The sequence below is a fragment of the Schistocerca cancellata genome, chromosome 11 (genome assembly GCF_023864275.1).
Source record: "Schistocerca cancellata isolate TAMUIC-IGC-003103 chromosome 11, iqSchCanc2.1, whole genome shotgun sequence".
Taxonomy (NCBI): domain Eukaryota; kingdom Metazoa; phylum Arthropoda; class Insecta; order Orthoptera; family Acrididae; genus Schistocerca; species Schistocerca cancellata.
The window spans coordinates 27,805,170-27,817,374 of record NC_064636.1 but is presented as its reverse complement, the minus strand read 5'-3'; the positions used below and the strand labels follow the sequence as shown (position 1 = coordinate 27,817,374).

General features: G+C 42.4%; 1 protein-coding gene across 1 annotated transcript in view; it reads left to right on the top strand.

The window, feature by feature from the left end:
- Positions 1 to 8,954, top strand: part of LOC126108860 (pancreas transcription factor 1 subunit alpha-like) — a gene marked incomplete at its 5' end in the record, with an annotated part of 155,659 nt that extends 146,705 nt beyond the window's left edge. Inside the window, one exon of the mRNA XM_049914225.1 lies at positions 3,997 to 8,954. The remainder of the gene's footprint in view (positions 1 to 3,996) is intronic.
- Between the last annotated feature and the right edge of the window lie 3,251 nt (positions 8,955 to 12,205).

Sequence of the window (12,205 nt, the reverse complement as noted above, 5' to 3'; positions counted from 1 at the left end):
CGAAAAGCGCTGCTCTCCGTTGGATCTTCTCTATCTCTTCTATCGACACTATCTGGTACGGATCCCACACTACTGAGCAGTATTCAAGCAGTGGGCGAACAAGCGTACTGTAACCTTCTGCATTTCCTTAGGAGTCTTCCAATGAATCTCAGTCTGGCATCCGCTTTACCGACGATCAACTTTATATGATCATGCCATTTTAAATCACTCCTAATGCGTACTCCCAGACAATTTATGGAATTAACTTTTTCCAGTTGCTGACCTGCTATATTGTCGCTAAATGATAAAGGATCTATCTTTCTATGTATTCGCAGCACATTAAACTTGTCTACATTGAGATTCAATTGCCATTCCCTGTACCATGCGTCAATTCGCTGCAGATCCTCCTGCATTTCAGTACAATTTTCCATTGTTACAACCTCTCGATATACCACACCATCCTTCGCAAAAAGCCTGAGTGAACTTCCTCTGTTATCCACAAGGTCGTTTATGTATATTGTGAATAGCAACGGTCCTACGACACTCCCCTGAGGCACACCTGAAATCACTCTTACTTCGGGAGAATGACATGCTGCGTTCTGTTATCTAGGAACTCTTCAATCCAATCACACAATTGGTCTGATAGTCCATATGCTCTTACTTTGTTCATTAAACGACTGTGGGGAACTGTATCGAACGCCTTGCGGAAGTCAAGAAACACGGCATCTACCTGTGAACCCGTGTCTATGGCCCTCCGAGTCTCGTGGACGAATAGCGCGAGCTGGGTTTCACACGATCGTCTTTTTCGAAACCCATGCTGATTCCTACAGAGTAGATTTCTAGTCTCCAGAAAAGTCGTTATACTCGAACATAATACGTGTTCCAAATTTCTACAACTGATAGACGTTAGAGATATAGGTCTATAGTTCTGCGCATCTGTTCGACGTCCCTTCTTGAAAACGAGGATGACCTGTGCCCTTTTCCAATCCTTTGGAACGCTACGCTCTTCTGAAGACCTACGGTACACCGCTGAAAGAAGGGGGGCTAACAGCACGAAATCATCTGCAGTGGCTCTTCTCAGCTCGTATCTGTACCGGTTGGACCCTAAACAACAGCAAAACTGTTGCGTGGTCAGATGAGTCCAGATTTCAGTTCTAAGAGCTGATGCTAGGCTTCCAGTGTGGTGCAGACCCAAATTGTGAACAAGGCATCGTACAAGTTGGTGGTGGCTTCATAATGGTGTGGGCTGTGCTTACACGGAATGGACTGGGTCCTCGGCCGAGCTGTTCTAGGCGCTTCAGTCCGGAACCGCGCTGCTGCTACAGTCTCAGGTTCGAATCCTACCTCAGGCATGCACGTGTGTGATGTCCTTAGGTTAGTTAGGTTTAAGTAGTTCTAAGTCTAGGGGACTGATGACCTCAGATGTTAAGTCCCATAGTGCTCAGAGCCAATCACAAGATATGCACGATTGGGCGCGAATTGTCGTCCATGAAGACGACTGCCTCGCCATTACGCTGCCAATATGGTTGCACTATCGGTCGGAGGATGGCATTCAAGTATCGTGCAGACATTACGGCGCCTTCCGTGACCACCAGCGGCGTTCCCTGGCCCCACGTAATGCCACCCCGAAACATCAGGGAACCACCAACTTGCTGCACAGTGTGTCTAACGCTTTCAGCCTGACCGGGTTGCCTCCAAGCACGTCTCCGACGATTGTTTCGTTGAAGGCATATGCGACACTCATCGGTGAAGAGAACGTGATGCCAATCCTGAGCGGTCCATTGGGCATGTTGTTGGGCCCATCTGTACCGCGCTGCATGGTGTCGTGGTTGCAAAGATGGACCTCGCCACGGATGTCTGGAGTGAAGCTTCGCATCGTGCAGCCTGTTGCGCACAGCATGAGTCGTAACACGACGTCCTGTCGCTGCACGAAAAGCATTATTTAACATGGCGGCGTTGCTGTCATGATTCCTCCGAGCACAATCCGTAGGTAGCGGTCACCCACTGCAGTAGTAGCCCTTGGGCGGCCTGAGCGAGGCATGTCATCGACAGTTCCTCTTTCTCTGTATCTCCTCCGTGTCTGAACATCATCACTCTGGTTCACTCGGAGACTCCTGGACACTTCCCTTGTTGAGAGCCCTTCCTGGCGCAAAGTAACAATACGTACGCGATCGAACCGCGGTATTGTCGTCTAGGCATGGCTGAACTATGGACAACACTAGCCGTGTACCTCCTTCCTGGGGGAATGACTGAACTGATCGGCTGTCAGACCCCCCCCCCCCCCCCCCCCCCCGTCTAATAGGCTCTGCTCACGCATGATTGTTTACCATTTTGGGGCGGGTTTAGTGACGTCTTTGAACAGTCAAAAGAACTGTGTCTGTGATACAATGTCCACAGTCAACGTCTATCTTCAGGAGTTCTGAGAACCGAAGAGTTGCAAAACTTTTTTGATGTGTGTGTTATTGTGCGACATTGCTTTTACACTACTGGCCATTAAAATTGCTACAAAGATGACGTGCCACAGACGGGAAATTTAACCGACAGGAAGAAGATGCTGTGATTAGCTTTTCAGAGCACTGACACAAGGTTAGCGCCGGTGGCGACACCTACAACGTGCTGACATGACGAAAGTTTCCAACCGATTTCTCATACATAAACAGCGGTTCACCGGCGTTGCATGGTGAAACGTTGTTCTGATACCTCGTGTAAGGAGGAGAAATGCGTACCATCACGTTTCCGACTTTGATAAAGGTCGGATTGTAGCCTATCGCGATTGCGGTTTATCGTATGGCGACATTGCTGCTCGCATTGGTCGAGATCCAATGACTGTTAGCAGAATATGGAATCGGTGGGTTCAGGAGGGTAATACGGAACGCCGCGCTGGATCCCAACGGCCTCGTATCACTAGCAGTCGAGATGACAGGCATCTTATTCGCACGGCTGTAACGGATCGTGCAGCCACGTCTCGATCCCTGAGTCAATAGATGGCGACATTTGCAAGACAACAACCATCTGCACGAACAGTTCGACGACGTTTGCAGCAGCACGGACTATCAGCTCGGAGACAGTGGCTGCGGTTACCCTTGACGCTGCATCACAGACAGGAGCGCCTGCGATGGTGTACTCGACGACGAACCCAGGTGCACGAATGGAAAACGTCATTATTTCGCATGAATCCAGGTTCTGTTTACAGCATCACGATGGTCGCATCCGTGTTTGGCGACATCGCGGTGAACGCACATTGGAAGCGTGTATTCGTCATCGCCGTACTGGCGTATCACCCAGCGTGATGGTATGGGGTGCCATTGGTTACACGTCTCGGTCACGTCCTGTTCGTATTGGCGGCCCTTTGAACAGTGGACGTTACATTTCAGATATGTTACGACCAGTGGCTCTAGCCTTCATTCGATCCCTGCAAAACCCTGCACTTCAGCAGGATAATGCACGACCGCATGTTGCAGGGCCTGTACGGGCCTTTCTGGATACAGAAAATGTTCGACTGCTGCCCTGGCCAGCAAATTCTCCAGATCTCTCACCAACTGAAAACGTCTGCTCAATTGTGGCCGAGCAACTGGCTCGTTACAATACGCCAGTAACTATTCTTGATGAACTGTGTTATCGTGTTGAAGCTGCATGGGCAGCTGTACCTGTACACGCCATCCGAGCTCTGTTTGATTCAATGCCCAGGCGTATCAAGGCCGTTATTGCGGCCAGAGGTGGTTGTTGTGGGTACTAATTTCTCAGGATCTATGCACTCAAATTACGTGAAAATGTAACCACATGTCAGTTCTAGTATAATATATTTGTCCAAAGAATACCCGTTTATCATCTGCATTTCTTCATGGTGTAGCAATTTTAATGGCCAATAGTGTACATTATCTGTGATCTACCACGTACTGACGAAATATTCCATCAATGTTATACTACCGTTGTCTGTTAGTTTTTTATGTGCACACACCCAATTGTTATACAAATCGATGAACATAACCTCATGGCGTTTTTTACTCTCTTTTTCAGGTCGCGGTTTCACACATCCTCTGACTGAATTACGGAGTGAATCCTCGCGTCGCTGTGCAGTGCGGACTTTTTGTGTCACAAATGGCTGGGAGATCACTGCAGAGACTGAAAGAAGTGACAGATTGGACACGCCATCGGCAGTGTCGTTCACGGCCGTGGATTCAGCTCAAGTTACCCCTGTGAGGGACAGAATGCTGTTTTGCTATACCGTCGTCATAAATTGTTCAGCTCTCTGATTAATGGAAGGGATATACCAAAGGAGTAATGTTACGAAGGTCTTACTGTGGCAGTGAATGGCTAGCAGCCAGTGAACAGAGAGAAGCGTCGTCTACAAACAGTGAAATCTCTAGTCACACGTACCGACAAATTACCTAGGATGTTTTGCTGCTTCATCTGTCGTGTTCAAAATTCATTGTCTCCACTAGCTTGTTACTGAGCGGTCCCTAGAATGGCTGACTGGTTGCGAACACAAAGTGTTTCCACATCTACATCCATATTCCATGTACCACCTTATAGTGTATGATGGAGGTTACTTTTATTGCCGCTATCATTTCGCACCCTTTGCTCTTCCGTTCGCGAACGCCGCGTGGGAAGAATGATTGTCAGTAACCTTTCTGTATGTCCTTTTTATTAGTATTGAGACTTTCCCCGTGTATTTCTTAACTGTAAACTACTTTCAATACAGTCATATTCATGCACTTGTCTGTTCAAGCAAGCGACCTTGACGCATTGGTAATACCGGTCAGATAACCGAAGTTAAGCGCTATCGGGCTTGGCTAACACTTGGATGGGTGACCGTCCGGTCTGCCGAGCGCTGTTGGCAAAAGGGGTGCACTCAGCCCTTGTGAGGCAAACTGAAGAGCTACTTGAGGGACAAGAAGCGGCTCCGGTCACGAAAACTGACAACAGCTGGGATAACTCCGTGCTGACCGTGTGCCCCTCCGTACCCGCATCCAGTGACGCCTGTCTGTGAGGGTGACACGGCGGCCGGTCGGTGCCGCTGGACCTTCAACGTCTGTACCGACGGTGTTTAGTTTATTTTATTTGTCTGTTCAAGCGCAGGTTGTGCTGTACCGTTATCACCATCTAGAGTTGTGGCGATTCGTGAATGAGTCGTTCATTTGAACGACTCTAAATAAAGAATCGTAAGAATCGAATCGTGATACGGACGAATCGTCGTTCAAAAGAATCGTAAAAACGATTGCGTGTTTCCGAGTCGTGACGATTCCAAGTTCCAACGATTCATCGATTCTTAGTACGCTATGCTTCGAAGCCCTCCATGCTTCGAAGGCAACTTCCGAATCATGCCGAGTCGTGCCGAATGATTACGACCGCCAGATGGCAGTCAAGTGGAGGATGCGTGTGAACAAAGGAAGCTCGGAACGAACAAACGAAGTTCGTGGGCCGTAATATTACTCGTGAAAACCAAGCTGACACTTGGCGGTGTCGTCTTCTCGTGTAAATAGTAGTGACAGCGGCAAGTTCTCAGACAAATTAAAAGCAAAATACCTATGCTTTGTATTTAGAAGAAATGAAAGTTAAGCTACATTTGCCTTGTGGGAGGGCTGTCAGCTGCGTTATGAATTACAAGGATGATGTGAACTTGGAAAGATATCTTAGCACAGAAAAACATAGGATGATACGAGTCAAACCACATCTGCCTCACTGCTAAATTTTGTTACTATAAAACAGACGTCTGTAGTTAGATACGTTCAAGCCACACAACCAAACTGGCATACCACGTAATTTTGCACCACCTTTCGCAAAAATCTACTCCTCTTTCCTGGCATACTGTAATAAAACAATAGAGGCAATCAAATCAAACGTGACCTTTGATCAATTAAGGCATATAAATCGAGAATCACACTTGTAACGTCATATGCATGTTTACTCATAAATAAACTATTTCTGGCATATCTTATCATGACAGTTCGATTCTAACCCCATTGACAATTTCAGGCATGTCCTGCCATCTGTGAGTAAGAGGTAGAACTTTTTGCCTTCCGTAATAATCGTGCCATCGCAGACTAGAATGAATCGTGAAAGAATCGTGAACGAATCGTAGGAATCGATTCGCAATGTGAGATTGAATCGTAGGAATCGAATCGGGAAAAAGAATCGTATTGCCCAACTCTATTACCATCACGTGCTTCTCTCGCATACTTTTCTACACGAGCTACATGTCGTTATAGCTGTTGCTGCCTAGTAACACATGTTTAACCACGGAACTAAGAAAGAAACAGTGGCGGCCGGTGCAAACTTTTACAAGTGTTCCACAATATTACGAAAATAAACAGAAAACAAAATCATAAAAAATTTATTACAATAAAAACTAGTACTCCAGACCTTCGACCATAAATATAATAGACTGGCCCTGACGTCATTTTCGTGGCTCCAACATCTCTGGGCTGAAGTCACGTGAATGTTGGCAAAACATGGTTGTTTCGTGTTGTGCTTATAGCTGTACTAAGCGTTTTGTCGGGGAAATGGCATTACATTTCACCTGTAAGTGTGTCTAAGATAGTGCAGATGCGTTTATTGAAATCTGCTGAAGTGACTTTTATATGTTTCTTACGCTTGAAATAGAGTATCACGTATATTAAAGTGTTGAAAGTGATGCCTGTAAACTCAGACTCATATTACATTTTGGAAAGTATCTGTGATGATTCAGTTACAGAAGTAAGTATAACTGTTTCTCGTTCCTACTCATAGGTTCTGTAAGGATGAAAACCGAAGGCAGCTTTGGATACAGGCCTTGAAACGGAAAAACTTTAAGCCATTTGCACATACGCGCCTTTGCTCGAAGCACTTCGAGGAGAAGTGTTTTGATAGGTTAGTTATTATTTACAATGTATATCTATAATTTGTATTTACAGTGTCTGTCATTTTTAAACCTAGGCTCCAAAATTATTTTCTGAAACTGCAAAGTCTCACCTTTCATCTAAAATATCATTTTTTTTTAAACTAATAGTTTAAACTTTTGTAAAAATAGTGGGAACTGAACCTTTGAAGTGCACCTAAAATTGATACTCTAAAATGGACCTGCTCCTAAAGTAAACAATTTTGACACCTATAATTGACATAATTCCCATAGCCCATTTTCTTTTATAAGTGACTAAAGCTCGAAACGTGGCGAATACAATGTTTAAAGTTTTGACACGAGCCCACTCTTACTGTTTAAAAGAATTTTAACGACATTTTACTATAATTGATAGTTTATAGTAATTTCGTCCCACTGCCCACCAGAGTGGCGTTCGATGTATTTGTTAGATTTTATAAATGGTACTTTGAACAAATCCAGGTCAAATGTAGTTCTGGCATAATTTTTCACAAATAAGAAAGTAGTTTTTGTTGGAAGCGTTTGGCAGTCAATTGAGAAATGTGGGGAAAATCCGATACAAACATAGGATGGCAGACCGCTGATTTGAAATCCCGCCACGTTTTGCCAACAGTCACGTGGTGTATGTTGGAGCCACACCAGCCGTATAGCTTCTGCACAGCAAGGCCAGTCTACTAGTATCTATGGTCGAAGCTCCAGACAAAAAATGAAGTCTGGGACAATTCTAGTGTCCGATTCCACTCGGCGGCTTTGGGCAACGACGTCAGAGACGCCACATAGAGGCAATCTTTGAAAGCAACGGATCATATTAGGAAACAAATGAATGTAGCACACGATAAAAATTACAAACACAGTTCACGTGATCAATTACTTGGCCCCAAATTACACTGACAAGAACTAAAAGTAGCGAAAGGAAATAAGAACGGAAAAAGAGAAGTATACAAGTCTGAAATAAATTATTATCGTAATTTATGTGAGTAAGAAAAGCACAGAGAACCTTTACATATAGTACAGTTCAGTGCATTGTGAAGCCATATTATGAATCAGGGTTAACTTTCAATACTAATTGTTAAATCTAACGGGACGAGTAAACAAGTAACGAAAATAATATATTTGCAGTAGTCTTCTAAACTGTATATCTCATAGATACTCAAATATACATTCATACCTGTACAAATATGTACAATTAATACTTGTTCCACAGGTCACAAATACATTTCATAATGATGTGGAACATTTCAGCTTAACATACGATTTTTTTACACAATATAATTAAATACATAAAAATATGTGGATACGTACACATGTCCATTCCTATTCCCAAGTGCATGACTTTCTTCATGCTCACTTCAACTGAACGATTATGTTGTTTAATTTAGGTGCTTTGCCCTTGAAGGTCATTTCAAAAGTCAAAACATAATGTGGAGAAAGTACCAGTCGGCCTTGCCTTTAGCTCAGCAAGGGACGTGTCCTCGCCCAGTCCATGAGCTATTGGAAACACTGAGTTATACACTCTCTCAATTACAGCTTTGAATATTATAAAAATATATTTACATTTTTGAGGCATGAGATTAAAAAGAGTTTCAATAAAAACAAGCAGTGGCAGGCAATGAACGTATCGGATCTAAATTTTGTTATGTGTTTGAACGTTGTATAAAGGGAACTACGTAAAGTAAAGAAAGACACTGATGGATCTTAGTCATCATGGAGACTGTCTTGTTTTCCAAGAGTGGGGGAAAAAAGAAATTTCTAATAATGTAGGTGAAAATTTGCCAAATTGTAAAAAAGTGAATCTTTGCCCTTATGTCCTGCAGAAATGGCCCAAAAGTCTCCTTTCTTACCATTAAACTTCCTTCAGCCTTTGCCATTATATCTTTTCCTGCCTTTATGTTGTCATATATGTCAACATTGTGGTAAATTGAGTAGGCCTACACTCATGCAGCTAATACCATAATTTAACAATTTTTGAAACATGTGGCCACAACCGAGAATCACTATTGAATTCTAGTCAGCCCTAGTCGAGATATTATTTTATTCTATTATATTTATTATCGAAGCCTGCCAAATCTTCAAATGAGTTGTGATCTCTGTGTAATTATTATATAGCATCTTGATGTTATTGTACGTACAGTTATTTGTTATTCATGTACAACTATTTATTAATAAATTATTCTGAAACTCAATCCCAAACTAGCAGACAATACTCTGTGTAAACTACAAAACAAATTTGTGCTGTTATGTGTCAGAGCCTCACAAATAGAGTTCATCTTCCAAATGCTATGGAGCAATTGTTAATTTGAAAGTTCTGATGGAGCGAAACTGTGTCATGAATTTGCTATTTAAAAACAGCCACCTTCCACTCAAGCTTCGCGGCACAGCCAGACACACAACTTAGGGGCAGACTGAAAGTTTAAGATGGAGAGACATGTCTCATTCTCATTGATTGCAAGAATATTGCTAGGTAAGATTTTAGGCTGATATGTGATCCGGCACACAATCTTAATGCGCTAGGAAAGTCTAAGACAAGCTTTGTATACATTGCTGTGTGCTATGAGTATTGTGTAAATACAACTCAAACAACAATAATACTGAACCATCCTTTACACCTGGTTACAAAGCTCGAAGGCAGGTCACTGGTGTGTTTCTGTAGATAGTACCCACCTCAGTCACCGCAGCCTCTCAAACCACAAGTCAAGTCGATGAACAGATGTCAACTTAAATCTTCATGGCAAGAAAATATTCCTGAACATAGATCTCTTGAGATCAACTACTTTCTATTAGCTCATCGTCAATTTTATTTCACGCCACTCATATTAAGAAATACACCTGACATTCTTCAGAGATTATGATGTACAGTATGCTCTGCTTGATAATTATCAATTATTTACTAAGAACGAGGTGACACACCAAATGCAGATATGCTGCATCATCGATAGGTACACAGACATAAACTACACAGCTTTGCTGGCTTTGGAAAAGAATTTTCTCTTACAATCTTGTAGGAAACATGCACACACACACACACACACACACACACACACACACACACACACACACACACACACACACACACACACACACACACAAACACGCACACACACACACACACACACAGTTTTGTAGGGTTACTGGGGAGAGTAGCTTTAGGCCAGGGAGATTATGGCTGTGTGCAATCACACCTTCTCAGTCATCGTACTCCCACAGCCCACTAGTCAAGTCGATAAAAGATGACGTCAACTTAAATGTACATGGCAAGTAAATATTCCTGAACCTAGATCTCCTGAGATCTTACTCAATTACTATTGCAGAAAAAATATATATAAATATCATCTACTTTCTATTAGCTCATCGTGAATTTTATTTCATGCCCCTCTTATTAAGAAATACACCTACAGTTTTCAGACATTATGATGTACAGTATGCTCTGCTTGATAATTATCAATTATTTACTAAGAACGAGGTGACACACCAAATGCAGATATGCTGCATTGACGATAGGTACACTGACATAAACTGCAAAGCTTTGCTGGCTTTTGAAAAGAATTTCTCCTTACAATCTTGTAGGAAAACACACGCGCACACACACACACAATTTTGTGGGGTTACTGGGGAAAGTAACTTTAGTTCAGGGAGGTTATGGCTGTGTGGAATCACACCTTCTCAGTCACCATACCCCCTAAGCCCACTAGTCAAGTCGATGAAAAGATGACGTCAACTTAAATCTACATGGCAAGTAACTATTCCTGAACCTAGATCTCCTGAGATCTTACTCAATTACTATTGCAGAAAAAATATATATAAATATCATCTACTTTCTATTAGCTCATCGTGAATTTTATTTCATGCCCCTCTTATTAAGAAATACACCTACAGTTTTCAGACATTATGATGTACAGTATGCTCTGCTTGATAATTATCAATTATTTACTAAGAACGAGGTGACACACCAAATGCAGATATGCTGCATTGACGATAGGTACACTGACATAAACTGCAAAGCTTTGCTGGCTTTTGAAAAGAATTTCTCCTTACAATCTTGTAGGAAAACACACGCGCACACACACACACAATTTTGTGGGGTTACTGGGGAAAGTAACTTTAGTTCAGGGAGGTTATGGCTGTGTGGAATCACACCTTCTCAGTCACCATACCCCCTAAGCCCACTAGTCAAGTCGATGAAAAGATGACGTCAACTTAAATCTACATGGCAAGTAAATATTCCTGAACCTAGATCTCCTGAGATCTTACTCAATTACTATTGCAGAAAAAATATATATAAATATCATCTACTTTCTATTAGCTCATCGTGAATTTTATTTCATGCCCCTCTTATTAAGAAATACACCTACAGTTTTCAGACATTATGATGTACAGTATGCTGTGCTTGATAATTATCAATTATTTACTAAGAACGAGGTGACACACCAAATGCCGATATGCTGCATTGACGATAGGTACACTGACATAAACTACAAAGCTTTGCTGGCTTTTGAAAAGAATTTCCTCTTTCAAACATGTCGGAAGACACACACACACATACACACACACACACACACACACACACACACACACACACACACACAGTTTTGTGGAGTTACTGGGGAGAGTAACTTTAGGCCAGGGAGATTATGGCTGTGTGGAATCACACCTTCTCAGTCACCGTACTCCCACAGCCCACTAGTCAAGTCGATAAAAGATGACGTCAACTTAAATCTACATGGCAAGTAAATATTCCTGAACCTAGATCTCCTGAGATCTTCTTACTCAATTACTATTGCAGAAAAAATATACATAAATATCAACTACTTTATATTGGCTCATCGTGAATTTTATTTCATGCCCCTCTTATTAAGAAATACACCTACAGTTTTCAGACATTATGATGTACAGTATGCTGTGCTTGATAATTATCAATTATTTACTAAGAACGAGGTAACACACCAAATGCCGATATGCTGCATTGACGATAGGTACACTGACATAAACTACAAAGCTTTGCTGGCTTTTGAAAAGAATTTCCTCTTTCAAGCATGTCGGAAGACACACACACACATACACACACACACACACACACACACACACACACACACACACACACAGTTTTGTGGAGTTACTGGGGAGAGTAACTTTAGGCCAGGGAGATTATGGCTGTGTGCAATCACACCTTCTCAGTCATCGTACTCCCACAGCCCACTAGTCAAGTCGATAAAAGATGATGTCAACTTAAATCTACATGGCAAGTAAATATTCCTGAACCTAGATCTCCTGAGATCTTCTTACTCAATTACTATTGCAGAAAAAATATACATAAATATCAACTACTTTATATTGGCTCATCGTGAATTTTATTTCATGCCCCTCTTATTAAGA